Source organism: Dermochelys coriacea, chromosome 6 (assembly GCF_009764565.3).
Source record: "Dermochelys coriacea isolate rDerCor1 chromosome 6, rDerCor1.pri.v4, whole genome shotgun sequence".
Taxonomy (NCBI): domain Eukaryota; kingdom Metazoa; phylum Chordata; order Testudines; family Dermochelyidae; genus Dermochelys; species Dermochelys coriacea.
This window is the reverse complement of record NC_050073.1, coordinates 34,774,450-34,793,980: the sequence shown is the minus strand read 5'-3', so window position 1 is coordinate 34,793,980 and position 19,531 is coordinate 34,774,450.

Genomic DNA, 19,531 nt, shown 5'->3' with positions numbered 1-19,531 from the left:
TTTGCTGGTGACAGCAGCATGATTGGCTCAGTATTGGGGAATATTTCAAGGCACTCCACATCAACTGGTGTACTGTGAGCACTGGCTGTGTTGATTGTCTAGTGATCTCTCTGATTTGGGGACATTACAATTTATTTTCTAGATGTTTACTTAACATCTGAGTTGTTCATGAAAGCTGTTAGGAATCTGTCTCTAGAATTGTTTATATTTAGAACTATTTGATTCTGTTTACTGGTGTTGAGGCTTTTACATTACTGCCTATTGATTTCACATGGCCTGCATTCCTAACAATAACAATGGATGTTTATGCAGAACTGTGTAAAGGAAAATGACTCCCACACTTGTACCAGAATCTGTCTTTTGAACGGTCTGTTTTGCCTTATTAGAGTATATTTAGTATTAGCAGAATTCCATTTTAATTTTTTATAGTTTTGACATAATGCTTTTTTAAGCATTGTTTTTATTAAAATTTTCACAGTTGTGGGAAATTGAGGAGGGACAGACAATAATTGGTATGGTAGATGTTGAAATTCCAAAAATGTAAAGCTTTATAAGTGTTAAAACACAAATTGTCAACATCATTCGGTAGAACCTCAGAGTTATGAACTCCTCGGGAATGGTGGTTGTTCGTAACGCTGAAATGTTCTTTCAAAAGTTTACAGTTGAACATTGACTTAATACAGCTTTGAAACTTTACAATTTTTTAGTAGTTTATGTTTAACAGAGTACTGTACTGTATTTGCTTTTTTTATTGTCTCTGTTGCTGCCTGACTCTGTACTTCCGGTTCCAAATGAGGTGTGTGGTTGACTGGTCAGTTTGTAAAAAGAAAAGGAGTACTTGTGGCACCTTAGAGACTAACAAATTTATTTGAGCATAAGCTTTCATGAGCTACATGGATCCGATGAAGTGAGCTGTAGCTCACGAAAGCTTATGCTTAAATAAATTTGTTAGTCTCTAAGGTGCCACAAGTACTCCTTTTCTTTTTGTGAATACAGACTAACACGGCTGCTACTCTGAAAACTGGTCAGTTTGTAACTCTGGTGTTCCTAACTCTGAGGTTCTATAGTATGCCAAAAGATACAATGTAAATAACCTTAAATCAAACTCTAAGAAGTTCATAAGTAGCATTTGTATTACTTTGCCTAGCTGTACATTTTGATTACAGTTGAAAATATTTTTCATCGGTTTGTGTGTGTGTGCAGGACAATTAACATTTGCTGATAAAAATCTAATCCTTCCATGACTAAGTATATTATATGTTCTATATTATGCCTGATAAGATTTGTCACTCAACACTCAGCTCTGTGGCTTTAACAGAAGAAAGAGGTGAGGTAGTATTCAGAAGTTTGACAGTTAGCTTTGTCAATGTAAATGACACAATCATTGCAGTGCCCGTTATCTCATCTATCCCTGTCAATCTGCTCTCTTGATTGAATATCATCAATTATCATCTTTTTAAAGTTAGCATTCCATTAGTGAAAATGGGGCTTTGTGTCTTCTAAATCTGTTTCTAAACTATCTCAGAGAGGAAATTTTAATAAAACCAGTTCAAATACTGTTTCTCTGACATTTCCTACTTATCCAATAATTAAGATTCACTTCTAAAGGCTTCTGTTTGTTTTAAACTGCATTTCCTTTTTGGAAACACCTCTGTATAGGAAATGAAAACCCCTTAAGTTCATGCACTGAATTTACATGTATACCATGCTCTTGTGCCAGCCTAATTTTCAGGAATTATTCTTTTTTTAATAGGATAACGTTTGCTGCAACTGGGGGGGTGGGAGTTGGGTTTTGTTTTGGGAAAGCTCATAGCTTTAAATTACAGGAAGAAAAAGGGGAAGGTGAGCTCAAACTACAGGAGTTTTACAAACTCCAAAGATAGAGAGGTTCTCAAACCTCAAATTTGCCCAACCCAAACAGTAACTATATGTAAAATTAAACACTCCCTAGTCTTTTCTCCCTATTTACAACTCCAGGTGAATTGATTTCCTCCAGATCAAAGTGCTGGGTACTTAGCCCCTGGAAGATAAACTAGATTTTACATCTATCTTTTATTTATCTAATACTAATTGTGAAACAATATATAAGAAGATAAAATAAATGTACCATAACGTTGATGCTATATCCTTTAAGAACTCATAAAGCAACTCCAGTATTGATTAGCTTGGGGATCTGCTGAGACATCAATTTACTAATGAGAATGTCCTCTGCTTTGTCAATTATCTTTCATGTCCCTCTTTTGTGCAATAAAAACAGGTGAAGAATTGCAAGAGTTGAATAGAGTGCAACTTTATTATTCACTGTTATTAACTGAACGATACTTTCCAAGGTATTTAGTGGAAACTATTTTCCCTCCCCTATTTAGTTCATGCTGTCTCGTTTCTTAAACATATTCATCATGATCTGTAGACTTAATGGACTGTCATTATGTCACTTTATGGGTGTGCTTTTCTTTTTTAATTCTCATGTGGATATTTTTGACATTTGGTTCCTTTCTCTGAGCAAATCTGTTTTATTGGTATAATGTAAAGAGTAATGCATAACACATTATGGGATGGAGCCAATACACACTGAAGCCATTGGGAGTATCTCCATTGATTTCAGAGGGTGTTGGATCATACCCAATCTACATAGACTGTGAACCAGATTTGTATCACTTGGGTAACACTGTTGTCACATATGGTGTCTCATGCCTCAAGTATCCTGTTTAGTATCCGAAAGCCCACAAAATTTCCAATTGCAATTGTTCCATCAAAATACCATATATAGTCACATGGTACAGAATTGGCATGTTCAGTTGAAAAACACTGGACCAAGTTGTACCATTGATTTTTGTGTGTGTATTTATTTATTAAAGCGGAGCTTCATAATGAAATAAATGGCAAATTGTGATGATGCAATATGACCCTTTATTTGTAAAAGCAATTCACATTTTGTATATGGTGAAAATTTGTGAATTTCTTGTTAATTATTGTTTGTGTTACAGAAACCTTCAAAAGTCCAAGCCTTGAGTTAGGTGCTGGGCATACACATTATAAGAGATGGACCCTGATCACAGTCTGGCAGGGCAGACAGAGAGTGGGAGAACAGAAGTATTATCCCCTTTTTATAGCTGGGGAATTGAAACACAAAGAGATAGTGATTTGTCCAGAGCCCCACAGGAAGTCTGTGAGATGAGTAGGAGGATTGAACCTCAGATCTTCTGAATCCTAGTCCAGTGCCTTAAACCCAATAGAACTGTCCTCTTCAGAAGTAAGAGAGAGCTGCTGGGAGCTCAGCAGTTTAACAAACAGGCCTTTTCTTTAGGTGCCTAAGTATAGATTGAAAAGGGCTAAACTCGGGCAGCAGTTTTTGAACATTTTGATAATTGGCCCCAATGTTACAGTCCTTATGTAAGTAGAACTCCCATCAAATGTGGTGGTGGTTGTTTTTCAAATGAAATTTCTGTTCCATATGCATTTCTATGACACCTGTATGAAATGGAATAAAGAAATAAAATGTGTACGGCTTCATAGATGCACAAACTGTGTGAGATCTACAGAGTATTTCATTGCGCTTCCTCCCAAGGTGTTACAAATTGCATGCCATTTCAAGCTTAGAAGGTTCAAAACATATAACTGAATATCAAACATCTATGGAATATTGGTGCACTCTACAGGTAAAATCCTGGCTCCAAGGAGTTCTTGAGAAAACTCTCACTGACTTCATTAGGACCAGGAATTCACTCTGTCTCATTAAGATCACATGTTAAGTTCTGATTTAGGAATGAATTGTCCTGTTCAAGGTAGTCCACCTTACTAAATCAAAACATTTTAAAACCTTGTTGTCAGCATATTTTCCATACTGTTCTTACCAGCATTGAATAACAGTGTTAGACTTCCTTTTCAGCAGAGTAATTTTATTATTTTTTACTGCTAAGACCAACATATTCTGAGATCATTTTCCCCCACATTCACATAAACAGTGGCTGTAGCCTCTCCCCCTTTTCTTTTATCCTCTTTTTTTCCCCTAAGCAGAACGTTTTCTCCCTAAGATATGAATTAAAGAAATCCTACTTAAATATAGACAGAGAAAAAGTTTTAAAAAGCAAGTTTTCTATTTGTACAGCACTATTCAATTATGTCTCCAGTTTTACCAACAGCAATAATGCACGAACCAAGATCAACATGTAACAGTGGCAATGTAAAACAAAGAGTTAGAGTTGTAAACATACACACATATAAATATTGTTCTGCCCAAATGTTTTCACTTCCTGTCTATTTTAGCTTTAGCTTTCCCCAGATTGTTCTTTTTGTAATGGCAACGTCATGTATATGTGGTAGAATATCGAATGGAACATCTTGAATGCACAAATACTCAACGTTTTTGTTAGTAGGAAGGAGTAATTTGAGAGGTAATGGCACCAATCTTCTTGTGATTAATCCAAGATGTCAGTCAAGCCATAAAACACTACCCACATATCTACATTCAAGTTGGATTCTCTCAGGTAAATGAACTCCCTGGCAATGAATCTTAGACAGCTGGGTATTCTCCTTTTTCTCAGGGGCCACTTTTATATTTATGGCTTTTTCAGATTCAACTCTATTACAAAATTATACAATAAAGTAGATTGAAACATAATTGAATAATACCCCTATTTTACTTTATACCTGGACTTGTCAGATCTTTTAAAATTGTGGGCTTAATGTATATGATGGATGAGACCAATGCAGCTGAAACACATTACATTTATTTTCAGATCGATCATTATTCCTTTCTATTTCGCTGTGATCTTTTGGCTTGATGGAAAAGAGAGACAAGTTCAGACCACTCTATTTAAGTGCATATAATTCCACTAAGGCCATATGATACATATAAGCTTGAGCTTCCCCTGCATGTATGTCATCTCTGGTTAATTGCATGTCAGTTAATGGTATAATTTGGCTATTTGCATGCTATTTTGAATTGTGACTGTTAATTTTGTTAATATAATAGCTTTGAATGATTCATGGAAGGTGCAACTATTTTTCATTAACTGTTTCATATCTTTAGGTGAACGTTTTTCCAATATTGGTGTGATAACCTGTGTTTTAGTACATGCAATACAATCTTTGAAACATTTCAGTTCGGCATTTCATTTTAATTTGCAATGCAAAACAGTCCTAACTGCTTGTCTCAACAGTTAAGTGCATATTTAGCTTATATAAATAACACACAAACATATGGTAAAATTGTTTGCAAAATTAAACACACAAGTTAGAAAATTGCCTGTGCAACGTTAATTCTGCCCGCTTGGAATATGCATTATATGGCCCTTCATTACATGATTACATACTATTTTTTTCATATGACTCCTGCCTTGCTAAGTGCACAGGATGGGCAGTTAACAATAGCTATTCAGTGTTTTGTTTTCTCCTTGTTGTTCAGTGTGTGTCTGTAGACTTTATTTTCTGCACACTATTTAATTCTTGCTCTGAATCCATAATTATTAATTTCCTCATAGGCTTTTCTATGATGCTCATCACTATATCTGAGTACTTCACAAATACTAATGAAGTTTCCAAACACCCAGGTGAGATAAGTGGGTATTATTATTCCTCTTCTATAGATGGAGAGCTGAGGCAAAGAGATTAAGGTCAGAAGTATCCATTAATTTTGGAAACTCAATCTGAGACTCCTAGGACCTGCTTTTTCAGAGTATTTAGCATTATATAGCACTTTATATTCAAAGCACAGCTACCAGTTTCTTCAGTTGCAGCTGTAAGTGCTCAGCACTTCTGTAAATCAGAGCCCAGCATATCAAGTTGAGCACTGAGAAAATGAGGAACACACAATTTTTGTGACCATCTGTGAAAAGTTTGGTTTCAGTGATTTGCCCAGCATCACATAGGAAATCTGTGGTAGATGCAGGGATAGAATTCAATTTTCCAAAGCATCATTCAACTGCCTTAGTCATGAGACCATTCTTTCTCTTCCTGAAGTCCTCTTCCTCATTTTCTGCACACCTTCCAACTTTTGCAAGAAAAATTGGGGTCCTACAGAATAATCATTCACTACACAACCTTGATTTATCGCCAGAGCAGATGCATCCTGTGCTCTAAATAAGGCTGGGGTCCTGTGGAAAAAATAGTGTGTGATCATGTAATTAAAGACTGCACCAGAATGCATCTGCATAAGGGGGTCAAATTAAGGTTGTACAGAGAACCTTAATACTGATATTTCCCAACTTAAGAGTGCTTTGACTAATGCTCTTCTAACAGTTTTTGTGCATGCAGTTTCCTAGGGGCTGGTAGGGGAACCCCAGTGCACCCTCTCCAGCAGGTTCCAATGCAGAGCCCTATGATGCTGTTCTGCTGCTTCCCTGGATTTCTTCCTCCCAGTTCCCTTCTACCAAAGGACAAAGTGAACACATTAAACAAAATAAAGGTATGTCAAAGGTATGTCTGAGACCTTTCTAGCGTCTAGAGGCCTCTTCTCCACAGTGGGTCTGGTAGAGTCCCAATTGCCAGAGGCCCCAGGCAGCTGGACCTCCCACAGTGCTAAAAACATAGGTGTATTCATCTCCATTGGCTGCCTGCTACTGAGCTGTTCTCTTCTCCTTTTAAGTTCCTTCTCCGGCCCATACATGCTTTGCTGATGTAGCAGAATGGGGCTGCCTGGGCCCAAAGTAGCTGTTCAATCTCTTCCTTTCTGGTGCAGGGTTTGTACACCCGGTCACATGAGGATACAATATTTGTTAGATACAGGTACCTGATGCGATGCATTGCATTGCATTGTTGACTTTTGACTCCTAATCACTGGGCTGCCAAATGAGAGACAACAGCAGCATTTCTTTCTAACAGGGTATTAGCCATTCCAGTAACATAGTGGTGTTCGTATTTGTAGCTTTTTGAAGCAGCATTAGAGTAGCAGTTATGTAATATTACTGAGACGAGTTTTGAAAGATCAATCTAAAAGGAGTGGTACCAAGGTAAGGCTTAATGCTCCCCTTCTGCTTTCACCTACGAATACATGGTATCACAGTGGAGATGGAGAAAATTCTACCAGCCACTCCATCGTCATGTATGAAAGTGGGGGTATTGTTGTTAAAAGGTTCACAGTAGAATACAGGTTTCAGAGTAGCAGCCGTGTTAGTCTGTATTCGCAAAAAGAAAAGGAGTACTTGTGGCACCTTAGAGACTAACAAATTTATTAGAGCATAAGCTTTCGTGAGCTACAGCTCACTTCATCGAATGCATTTCATATGCATGCTTATGAGCATCCTTATGCTCTAATAAATTTGTAAGTCTCTAAGGTGCCACAAGTACTCCTATGTCAATTTGAGTTGCATGAATAGCATAACTCAAATTGACATAGCTTAGATCTATTTATCGCGGGATCCACACTACGCTCTCCCGTTGACTGCCCCTACTCTTCTCGATCTGGTAGAGTAAAGGAGTCAACAGGAAAGCGATCTGCGGTAGATTTAGTGGGTCTTCACCAGACCCACTAAATTGACTGCTGATGCATTGATCACTGCTAGTCGATCCCCCTAGTAAGAGTAGACAAGCCCGTAGAGAAGTCTGCAGCTGCTCATAGACTCATAGATATTAGGGTCAGAAGGGACCATTATGATTGTCTAGTCCGACCTCCTGCACATTGCAGGCCACAGAATCTCATCCACCCACTCCTGCAATAAACCTCTCACCTATGTCTGAGCTATTGAAGTCCTGAAATCATGGTTTAAAGACTTCAAGGTGCAGAGAATCCTCCAGCAAGTGACCCAGGCCCCATGCTACAGAGGAAGGTGAAAAACCCCCACGGCCTCTTCCAATCTGCCCTGGAAGAAAATTCCTTCCTGACCTCAAATATGGCAATCAGCTGAACGCTGAGCATGTGGGCAAGATTTACCAGGCAGGTACCTAGGAAAGAATTCTCTGTAGTAACTCAGATTCCACCCCATCTAACATCCCATCACAGACCATTGGGCCTATTTACCATGAATAGTTAAAGATCAATTAATTGCCAAAATCATGTTATCCCAACCTACCATCTCCTCCATAAATTTTTCAAGTTTAATCTTGAAGACAGATAGGTCTTTTGCCCCCACCGCTTCCCTTGGAAGGCTATTCCAGAACTTCACTCCTCTGATGGTTAGAAACAAGGTATATGAAATCTTTGTTCTCCTTCTTAAAACTCTTTGTTGTTAGTGAGAGATGGTTTCATTTTGGTGGGTGGGGAATTATGCACTCAGAGTTGTCCAACAATGGAGAAAAAAGGATTTGTGCTAATTTTTGCTGCTTTGTGATTCTTTAAGAAGGCCTGAAAAGATTGGAGGGTTTTCAGGATTTTTATTTTTATTTCTAGTTGTTCTTTCACATTAGAGACTCAGTTCTTGCTTACTCTGAAAGACTTTGTGATAAGGCCAACTAAGGGAATGGTGATTTAATTAGTCAAGATGATGAAATTTGAGCATCAGAGAAAGAAGGGGATTTTTACAGTCTGTTTAAAAATCTTTGTGTTTTGTTAACTTCCACTTAACATCAATGACAAATAGAAGTTTTGGAGAAAGAACCAATATCCTTTTTTCTTTTATTTAGAGTGTGTATAAGATACAACAAACATTTGAGAAAGTCTCTTCTTCATCAGGTGACTTCCAGAACAAACAAGGGACCAGACTAGATATTCCTCATATTTCTAAGGTTTAAAAAAAAGGTAGAGAAAAAACTCCTATTTCTTTGAAGATCATCTTTAAATTATGCACTGAGATAAATGTGTCATCCTATGCATCTGCTGCATAGTGTGGAAGACATAGTTGTTTAACCCCTTTATTGCTGCTGCACCCTCCTCTGGAGAGTGTTTTAAACAGACAGTTGATACTAATAGAACTTTGGGAGCTACTAGGTACACTGAGTGCACAGGAGGTATTTATTATGTAGTGCAATATATGTACACATCTGCTGTTATATAAAATATAACCTGTGATCTCCAGCCGTATTGAAGTGATCCGTTTGCTAATTTCCTACCAGTAGGACTTGCTTTTTTTCTTTATAAAAAGAATGACCTATAGATATGGAGTTCACGGTTCACTGTTTCAGGCCCTATGCAATCTCTGATTTCCTTCAAATGTGAGTTAAATGTTGGTGCTAAGAAGAGAGAGGATTGAGTAATTGATATGGGTAGGCAGATGTGCTCACTTCCCCACGTAGCCTTGAGAATGTGCTCTTAGATTTAACCAAATAGGAATCACCCCAGAGATAACAATTCTAATCTCAGAAATAGTGAATTGTGTCATGGTTTCAAGTGGTAGAAATTAGATAATAACCAATTGTGACATTTATTTATATAGATTTGCACAGCAGTAGAAAGGGACATCTATCCAAGGCTCTGGGTGAGGGTGTCCCCGATAAAATTATGAACCCAAATTAAGTGGTCAGCAGAACATAAACATCCCCTACTTCCCAGAGTTCTAACCCACCTTCCACACAAACTGATGCTCCTTGCAGTGTGTCCTGAAGCTAAAGACACCAAACTGGGGAACTTGTTCCAGAGCTGACAGCTGCTCTTAGATAATGCTTTACTCCTAGCCTTCTCTCATTAAACCATGGGAATTTCAACTCTGCTGTTTGCAACTGCAACAATATGTCACAAGAAGCCAGGCATTCTCTCCCCAACAAGAAGATGCCAGCCATCCTAGGGATTTATAGGGTAAAAAACAAATGCTGTAAATTCCGTCTGGAAAACAACAGGGAGTGAATACAGATCATGGAGCACAGGTGCAATATGCTGACCCCAGGAACCACTGCTGAATTTGACCTGCTGACCTAAACCAGATTTGAAACCAGATGGGTTATAAAGCACTGCTCTGTAATTCCTAAATTTCATTAAGGCTGGTTTAAATCTGTGGCTTTTGTTCCATACTGAAAGTGCTTGTATATCAAGACAGTTAAATACTGGGGTCCTGAGTCATAGGTACAAAGGCCTGAGGGACTATTGTAGTCATCTAGTCGGACCTCCTGCATAATTCTAATCTACTGTTAACATTGTAAATCAAAAGTCATTCTGTCGAACTCTAGAAGAAGAGCACTTACATAAAACCAGAGTATCTGAGATCAGTATCAGGCCCTTTTGAGGCAGGCAAGAAGCAAAAATATAGCATATTAATTATTATTGCTATTGCAATACAAAAATTGCAGTTTTGCTGCTCAAAAGCTTTCCAGCAAACACAGAATTCAGCAAAAAATCAACATGTGATCTGGAGTGTGCAAAATTATGAAATGCATACAACTGGGGGAAGGAAGAGATGGCATGGATACTGTAGAAGTGAGAGAGAGAGCAAGCAAGTTGTTTTGGAATGTGGAAGATCAGAGAACATATTTAAAGAAGTAGGATGCAGGAGAGAAGAGAAAAGAGAGTCACTAACACCAGAAGCATCAGTTGGGAATGTATTTGGAGAAGCTGCGTTACAAGCACATGAGGTTTAATCACCTCATTCTCTTGCTCTGCTGTGAATAATAAAGACACAAACTTCTGTTTATGACCCTGTGAGAAGCCTGATGATATCAAAGTGTTTGTAAGATTAATTGAATATACTCAATTATAATTTTTACAGGCAGACTGTCAGGAACATCCTAACATGATTAAAGGGTTTTTTCCCCCTCTTCCTTCCCCCACAATTTAACTCTTTGTAGTGTAGAGTGGGTGATACATGGAAAAACAGAAGTAGAACCTTGTGTAGAAGAAAATAATTGAGTTAACCCCTGAGAATATAAGGTAGATTCTTTCTCATGTATTATTATACAATTCTTTTATGGTCATCCCCACAACGATTAGTTTAGTAATGAAAATATCAGATCTATTCAGAAGTGCAGACAGTCTTGGAGTCTTAATATTTACTTGCTCTGCAGAGTGTATTCCATTGAATAGTTTTGCTTGTATCACTGTAGCACCTAGGAGCCCCTGTCATGGGCCGAATCCCATCATGCTAGGTGCTGTACAAACACAGAACAAAAAGATCATCCCGGCCCCAAAGAGGATTTTTTTCTTTTTAAAATGCCATTCTCTTCCTGCAGCATGGGGGGGGGGGACGTGGGGTCGGGATGGGATTTTAACGATCTAATAAATGCACATACATAAAGTGAGCATTCTAATTTTAAAATCATATTATGCTTCCATAATGATGATTTCAATTTACCAAGTAGACTGCATCTGATATTGTCTCATGCAGTATTGGGGGGTTGGAAGGATGATACAATGGTTGGGACACTGGCCTAGGACATGGGACATATAGGTTCAATTCCCTGCCCCTCCACAGACTTCCAATGTGATCACTTAGTTTTTCTGTGCCTTAGTTCTCCATCTCTAAAATGGGGGTTCCAGAGACCAGATAGGCTGGGATAAAACTGCCCATTGAAATGTCATGAAAATGATGCCCGTATGCCTTAGTCAGTCACAGGATACATGCACTTGTGGTACTGGTCCCACCTCAGCAGAATATTTATTTATGACAAGCTGCATAGTCTTTAAGAATTTAAGATGTCCCCTGACGATACGGGGAGCCAAGCTGCTCACTCTCCTACCTATCCACACAGTAGCGATTGCTATTCTGGATCAAAGTATTGGTCCTTCAAGTCTGCTAACCTGTGTCTGACAGTTGCCAGTACCTGTTGCTTCAGAGGAAGGCACATTTAAAAATATATTTATTTACTATCACAATGCTGAATATTCTTATCCATATAAATGTCCAATCTTTTTTGAATCCTGCTAAGTTCCTGGCCTCTGTGATATTATGTGACAATGAGTTCCACAGTTTAATTGTGTGTGGAAAGTATTTATTTCCTTTTATCAGTTTTAAATTTGCTCCCTTTCAATTAAATTTAATTTTCTTCTTCTTGTTTTATAGGAAAGGGTGTAGCAGTAGTCAGCCTACCTTTGCCCTCCTCTTACTTAACCCTTAAAAGTCTGTCTTTTCAGTCTTCCACTCTGATCATTTTTGTCATCTGTTTCTGAAGCCCTTGTATTTCTCCTATATCCTTTTTTAGATGGGATGACCAGAACTGAATGTAGTATTCCAGGTGAATGCCTACAATGGCATCATAATATTTTCTGTATTATTCTTCACTCCATTCCTTATGCATTCTAACAAGCAGAACACACTATCCACGAGTGATGGGCAGAATAATTGTTTTCCCTTGATTAATAACTCCTGGGAAATGGATCATCCAATCCCTCTGGTCACGATTATCCATATTTATGAGAATTGCTCATGTTTACAGTAACTCCTGTTTCCAGCATTGTAGTGAGTGGGGGTGATCTTAACAAAAGCTAAGATTAGAAACAGTGAAGCACGAGAATAGCTGAGCTCATCCGGAAAGACCTTTTTTCCTTGGTGGCTTCACAAATTGCAACTGTATAACAAACCCGGGGATTTGAGTGTGTTGAGGGAAAATCCAAAACAGATCTATTATCCACAGAACCAGAATCCACAACTTCTCAGGGGCTGTACGACTCAGAAGGAGGCTGATCTATTTAGCTCAATTGAACCCAAGATATGTAATGTAGAGTACATCATCTTAATATATTTCTTAACTAGAATCCTTGAGAGGTGTATGTTTTAGACATTGTTTTCTGGTGTTTACTTGATGTTTCTCTCTACTCAAAAGCACATTTGAATCATTAGCCAAAATAGAAGTCACTTATGTTTTCTATCAGCAATCATTTCTCTAACCTGTTAGCATGATGATTCAGATACATTGCAGTTATATTCAATTAGAACATTTATTTATGAAGAGTCTTGTTGAAAGACTTCAGCCACAGCTTAATTACTTCAGGGGAGGTGTGGCACACAAATAGCCTGCAAAACCTTGAAGAACAAAGCTACCTGAACATTTGATAGTCTAAATTATACCATATTGGCTATTTATACTCTGTTAAAATAACTCCTTTCTTATACAAGGTTTTATGTATGCTTTACAATATTGGGTAAAGTCACTCAGGGTACATCTACCCAGGGATTAAAAAGCCCACAGCTGGCCCAGATTGGTGGACTCGGACACGGGCTCGGGCTCCCAAGTTGAAAAATTATCTTGCAGAGGTTTGGGCTGTGTGGCCAGCTGGCGGTCTTTTATCCTTCTGTAAAGGTACCCTCAGATACATGCCACTGAGGGTGACATTTTATAAAATTAAAGTGTTTGAAATGTTAAGTGTTGGTTAGTTGAAAGGACAACTAAGAGACTTAAGCAAAAGCCATGCTGAGATACTTCTGTAGCATGCAGATGTGGAAGATTTGCACATGCAAATTTCTTGTTCTCTGCAATGTATATAAAATTGGACAAAAAATTGCAGACTAAAAGTTTGTTTTGTGTTTTTTATTGGAAATGTGACTTTTATCTAAATCAACATTTTCCATGGGGGAAAATGTTGATTTCACTGACATTTTTTATACTTCTGGACTGGCATTTGACAATGAAATGAAGGTTTTTTAGTTTGAAATGAAATTTTTTGTTTCAAAACATTTCACTTCAAATGACATTTTAAGTTGTTGCAATATCATTTTGAAATGAAATGTTTTGGTTTGAATTGACATTTCATTTTGATCATTAGTTTGGAAATGTCAAAATGTTTCAGTTTGATCAAAAATGTTGAAACTCTTGTTCCAACTTTTCCAAAATGAACATCTTTGGAACATTTCATTTTCCTCAAGTTTTGATATTTTGACCTTTTTTTGTACTGATTTGATATCCAAATAAATATTGGAATTACCCATGTGATGGAAATTTCATTTTGCAGTCAGCTCTCAGTTCTTTCAAAATAAATTTATACCAGGCTTTCTCCATTGCAAAAAGGTACTAGAGAGAACAATTACTGTAGCAGCAGTGTATCTTAAGGCATTTCAGCCCATTTCAAAATTACCATATTTTTAAAGTTCAAGCTTTCTTCAGGGTTTATTGACTGGATCAGGCCCTGGCCTGTGTCTATTCCCCTTCCTTCTCCCTCTGACAGCTGTCTCCTCCCTAACTTCAATTGATTTTCATGCAAGAACCTTCTGCTCTGCAACCCTTATCATTTCCAGTAGCCTTTCTGTATCTCTAAGCTTCATCCACTTTCAATCTCTTTTCAAATTTCTTCTTCAAATGCACAACTTTCTTTTCTCTTTTGACTGTCTCTCTTGGTTTTTTGTTTTTTGGGTTTTTTTGTCTTACCCTGGTCATTTGTTTTATAATCAAATGCTTTATTTGTTTTTACCTTTCCTTTTAAATAACTGCAGTGTTGTTGTAGCCATATTAGTCCCAGGATATTAGAGAGACAAGGTGGGTGAGGTAATATCTTTTATTGGAGCAACTTCTGTTGGTGAGGGAGAGAAGCTTTCAAACAGAAAGTGGTCCAATAAAAGATATTACCTTATCCACATTGTTTCTTTCTGATTATTTATACAGTGTGCTGACCAATACAATGGTCTGTATTACTTTAAAGATTTTTATATATAAATATGCTGTGCAGAATTAATTAATATGAAAGATGTTATAAAAAATAAAGCTGTAGATCACCCCTATGGAGTACCTATGGAGGAAGACACAGCTGCTTAATTTCAGCAGAGCTGAAATCAGATTATAAGTCTGCTTCAGGAATAACCACCTGACCAAACTAAGTACACTATCTTATTTGAACACATCCCTGTTCAAAATAGTAAGCAAACTAATTAGCCCTACTGAAATGCATCAAATGGTGAAGTTCCATGGTTTAACTTAGTCTATGTTCAGGGGAGACAACTGAAACTCATAGTCTGACATGAGGACTTTACCAGCTCCCATTTGAAGTTAATTCGGGGCACATAAAGGTATTTTGGGCATAAGAATTGTATGTTGTTTCCTATAATAATTCCCATATAGCTAGCATAAAAATCCATCACTTTTTAGCAATTTCCACTGTATTGCTATAGTCACTATTGTGCTTTATTTATGACCCTAGCAGACCCAAATGCACACTCACTCTTACCTATGACAAATAAACTGGCAAGTAGGATACACAAATGAAAAGGGGTTTTTTTTATTTAGCTAGTGGCTAAGGAATTATTGATCCTGCTTAAACTAACATTAATTTAAGATAGGCAACTGGAGGGCTGTTGGTCTCTTCCCTGCAAGTTGAAGACAGTAAATTGGAAAACACAATCTGACACTTTTGTGTGTATTCCTTATTGTAAGGAGGATTTGATAACATCGTGTTTGCTGGTTGGTTATAAATTTAACTTCATTCAAGTTTTCACACCTAGAGCATAAATATGTACTCTTTAAAGTAACTAGCTCAGGAAATAGTGTATATGCAATATAACTAACTAGAAGCCTTATACCTCTTTGCTGATGATTTCAAGAATAGAAACATTCAGATGATGCACTTTTAGAAAAGCTTCCTAAGTATTGTAATGCAGTGTCCCTTGTGAGAAGAAGCTGAAGTGCAGACAGGCTGGATCTTAATTCCTGATATGCCACGGAAATTAGGGGAAAGCCAAAGTATACAGAGATAGGTGATGATTACTTCATCTCCTTGAAACTAAATAGTTAGGGTTGGAAGAGCAGTCTAAAGACATTCTTCTGGTGTATGGTGAGAAGGTGGTATGGCTACTGAAACCATTTTGGATGTCATCTCCTCTGGTTTTCTCCTCGCAGTGTTTTTACCTGTCCTCAGTTCTCTATGAAACTCCTATATAGAGAGATAGGGCTACTTCATCTAGAGCAGTAATGGACCTGCATCCAGACCTTGGGGCAATTGGATTTGGCTCTGAGTTAGGACTCTTTGTACCTTCAGTCTATTTCTAATGAAAAGACTCATAAAAGTTCTTTTCAGAGTAGCAGCCGTGTTAGTCTGTATCTGCAAAAAGAAAAGGAGGACTTGTGGCACCTTAGAGACTAACAAATTTATTTGAACATAAGCTTTCGTGAGCTACAGCTGAAGTGATAAAGTGAGCTGTAGCTCACGAAAGCTTATGCTCAAATAAATTTGTTACTCCATAAAAGTTGTTAAAATTTATTGAAGGAGTTTGCACGTAATTGGCCCTATATTATGTAACACTATGAAGCAGACATGGAGGTCATATTTAGCACAGAAAAGGGATTTGACAGCCACAAAAGCTATGATTTTTGCATGCTGTCAGCACTAGAATAAAATACTGAAGATGTATATGTCATATTGGCATATACACTCCACTACTGTATATTGGAACATCTTTCTCCCTTCTCCCTCAAGGCAAACATGTTAAATGAGTGGGGAAGAACTTGGTGCATTGCTTGAGAACAATGTGAAGGTTGTTAGGTTTGTTTTTTTTCCAGTGGCGTAGACCCGAAATGAAATACTTTTATCTTTTGCTATCTATCTACTTACTGTCTCCTAATCCCTTGGGGGCCCACATAAACTCACATGTAACTGGATATACAACATACAGCCACACTGTTTTATCATTCGGCAAAAAAGTTTAAAGCAACATTTCGAGACATGCTGCCATGATTTTTATAGAAGGGAACAGTGTTCCTAGGTGAACTTTAGCAATGTCACTGCTTGAAAGGAAGGTGAGTAGTAAAATATTTTGGGCAAAGTTCATCCTTGATCATATTACTGGAGTTCAGCAGGTAAGACTTTGGTCCATTGCATTTAGATGTAGCTGAATTTCTTCAGATTGGTTTGACTTGACACTTTTATTTGACACTGCTTTGCATCCTTGCAATATTTCCAAGTGTGACCGGATGGCAAATTGCTAGAAACTTTGATAAAACCTGAGATTTGCAGGCCAGCTTTGCAGACAAAAGAGACTCAGATAGCTCAGCTAAAACCTTCAGATAAATGTCTAACTTTTGGGCACTTGTCCAGACCTAAATTCAAAGATCACCTTTCTTTAATTTGGGGACATTTGGCACACCACAAAAAGACTATGAATGAGCAGAAAGAGATAGTGGGTGTGAGACTGTGAGCAAACAGGGAGGAGGGGATAGCAAGGAAGCAACTGATGAACACAGTCCAATAGAATTAAAATAACTGGTTGCGTTATCATTTCTATCACATACTGATTGTGTAGCATAATTGAATAAGCTTTTATCTCAAGTCTGACCTTCAGTAACCCTTCTTTTATTTCCTTTCTTCCTTCCTCTTCCTTCATTTGTGGTGAACACTTCAAGTCAGTATACTTGCATTCATGCCCACAAATTTAAGAGGCTATTGATCCTTCACAACTTGGCACTTATTCTTTATAGAATATCACTCTTTCCTCTCTAGCTCAGAGAGCCCTCACTACCCAGGGGGAGCTGTGAGTTACCATCACAACATTTTCCAGTTTCTTTTCCTGTTGTCCATCTGCCACTCACTCATGGCTCTCACCAAATGCCTCTTCTATGTCAGAGCATCCATCTTCCTCTTGTCTCCTGTCCTCCACTGACTCCATTTCCCCATCCCTGCAACCTTCACCCATCTACAGTTCCCACTAGCTGTACCTGCTCCTCTCCCGCAACCAACTCCCGGCTTCCACCAGCACAAATCCGGATGCTAACATGCCCATCCTCCACTGCTGCAGCCTCCTCTGCTCTGACATTTCCCCCCAACTCTGGCCCTCTCTTCATCGACATCCTCCAATCTCAAGATTGTTGCACAGGTTTTTCAGTGATGTAGATGCAAAATGAAATACTTTTCCTATCTGTCTTCTAGTCCCTGGGGGGGCCATATCAGTTCACATGCAACTGGATATACTGCAAAGAGCCCACTTTCATCCCCTCCCTTATGTCTCCTCTAGCTCTGTCCCCTTGCAAAGTAAGCATTCTTTAGTTTCTCCTATCTTGAAAATAAACAAAAAAAACCCAAAACCAACCTATTTCTTGAACCCATCTGCCTCTTTGACTACCCTTCCTTCTCCCTTTAATCTCTAAAATCACTGAAAATATGATCTACAATCCCTGTTTGGAGTGCCTCTCCTTCAGTTCCATCCTAGACTCTTTCCAATCTGGCTTCCACCTGTTGCACTCCACTGAATACATTCTCACTAAAATCTCTAATGACCTCTTCCTAGCTAAAACTCAGAACCAATACTCCATTCCCATCCTCTTTGATCTTTAGCTGCCTTCAACAAAATCAGCCATGCTCCTCTTCTTGAAATCATGCCTTATCTTGGCCTCTGTGACTCTCTCCTCTCCTGGTTTTCCTCCTGGATCTCTAATTGCTCCTTTAGAGGTTCCTCATCATCCACTTTCTATTTGTTGGGGGTAGAGGGGAGGGGTTCCATAGGGATCTGTCCTCGGTTCACTTATCATCCCCCACTACATCTTATCTCTGAGTAATCTCATCTGGAAATGCAAATTCAACTACCATTTCTATGGTGATGATTCACAGATATACCTCTCTACTCCAGATCTGTATTCTTCTTTGCAAATTAAAATCTTAGCCTGTCACTTTGACATCTCCTTGCGAATTTCTAGCTGTTAGCCCAAGCTCAATATGGTTAAAACAAAGCTTGTGACCCTTCTTCCTCGATTATTGTGGATAACACCACCATCCTGCTTGTCACTCAGGCCTGTAATCTGGGCTTCATCTTTGACGTAGATGTTTCTCTGTCTTCACATCCAGGGAATATCTAAATGTTGCTGATTCTTTCCGTATAAAATATCTAAGATACAGCCTTTCTTATCCATCAACACAGCTAAACCTCTTGTCCAATCTCTCATCTCACTGCTTGAGTACTGCAATATCCTTCTCTCTTGCCCTACTCATATCCATTCAAAATGCTGCTGCAAATATTATTTTCCTAGCTTGTTGCTTTGGCCCTGTCACCCATCTTTTGCATTCCTCTACTGGCTTCCCCTTCTCTATGGCATCCAACATAAGCTGCTTCTACTCACATTCAAAACCCTTCACAACCTATTCCCACCCTATCTATAATCTTTCATTGGCTATTGAGCTGTCAAAGCTTGTCTTCAATTGGCCCATGATGCCAGCCTCCATCGTCCCCTTGTTAAGTTTTCAAACAGCACCTGTGTACTGTCTCCCATGCTGCCCCTCCCACAAACATCCTCAAACTACCTCATGATCCACCTTCAAATCCCTCCAAAAACCTCTCCTTTGCCTTGATGCCTACAAAAAATTTGACAGTGGTTAGGCTGCTGGTATGCAGAGACCACTGCCTATCATGTTGATTCCTGTACTTCCTCCTCTGTCTGTATCCTTCTGTTGTTTCTTGTCTTATACTTAGATTGTAAGCTGTTTGGGTCAAGGGCTATGTTTTTGTTCTGCTTGTACAGTGCCTATCACAATGGGGTCCTTGTCCATGACTAGGGCTCCTAGGTGATATGCTAATACAAATAACTAATAATTATTATTTTGGTCCCATATGATTTTTGCTACCTGTGTTTAATTAATTTTTAAAGTTACCTAGGGCTATATTGCAGACAACGCTGGAAAGAAATATTCCTCAGATCATCCATACAGGCATTGACATTTTCCAGCATCTTTCCTGGTTATACTACTGATAGACCAGGTCTGTGGATAGCACTCAGTTTTGTAGAGTATAGTTTAGAAGAAGACCCCCTAATCCAGGCTAACTTT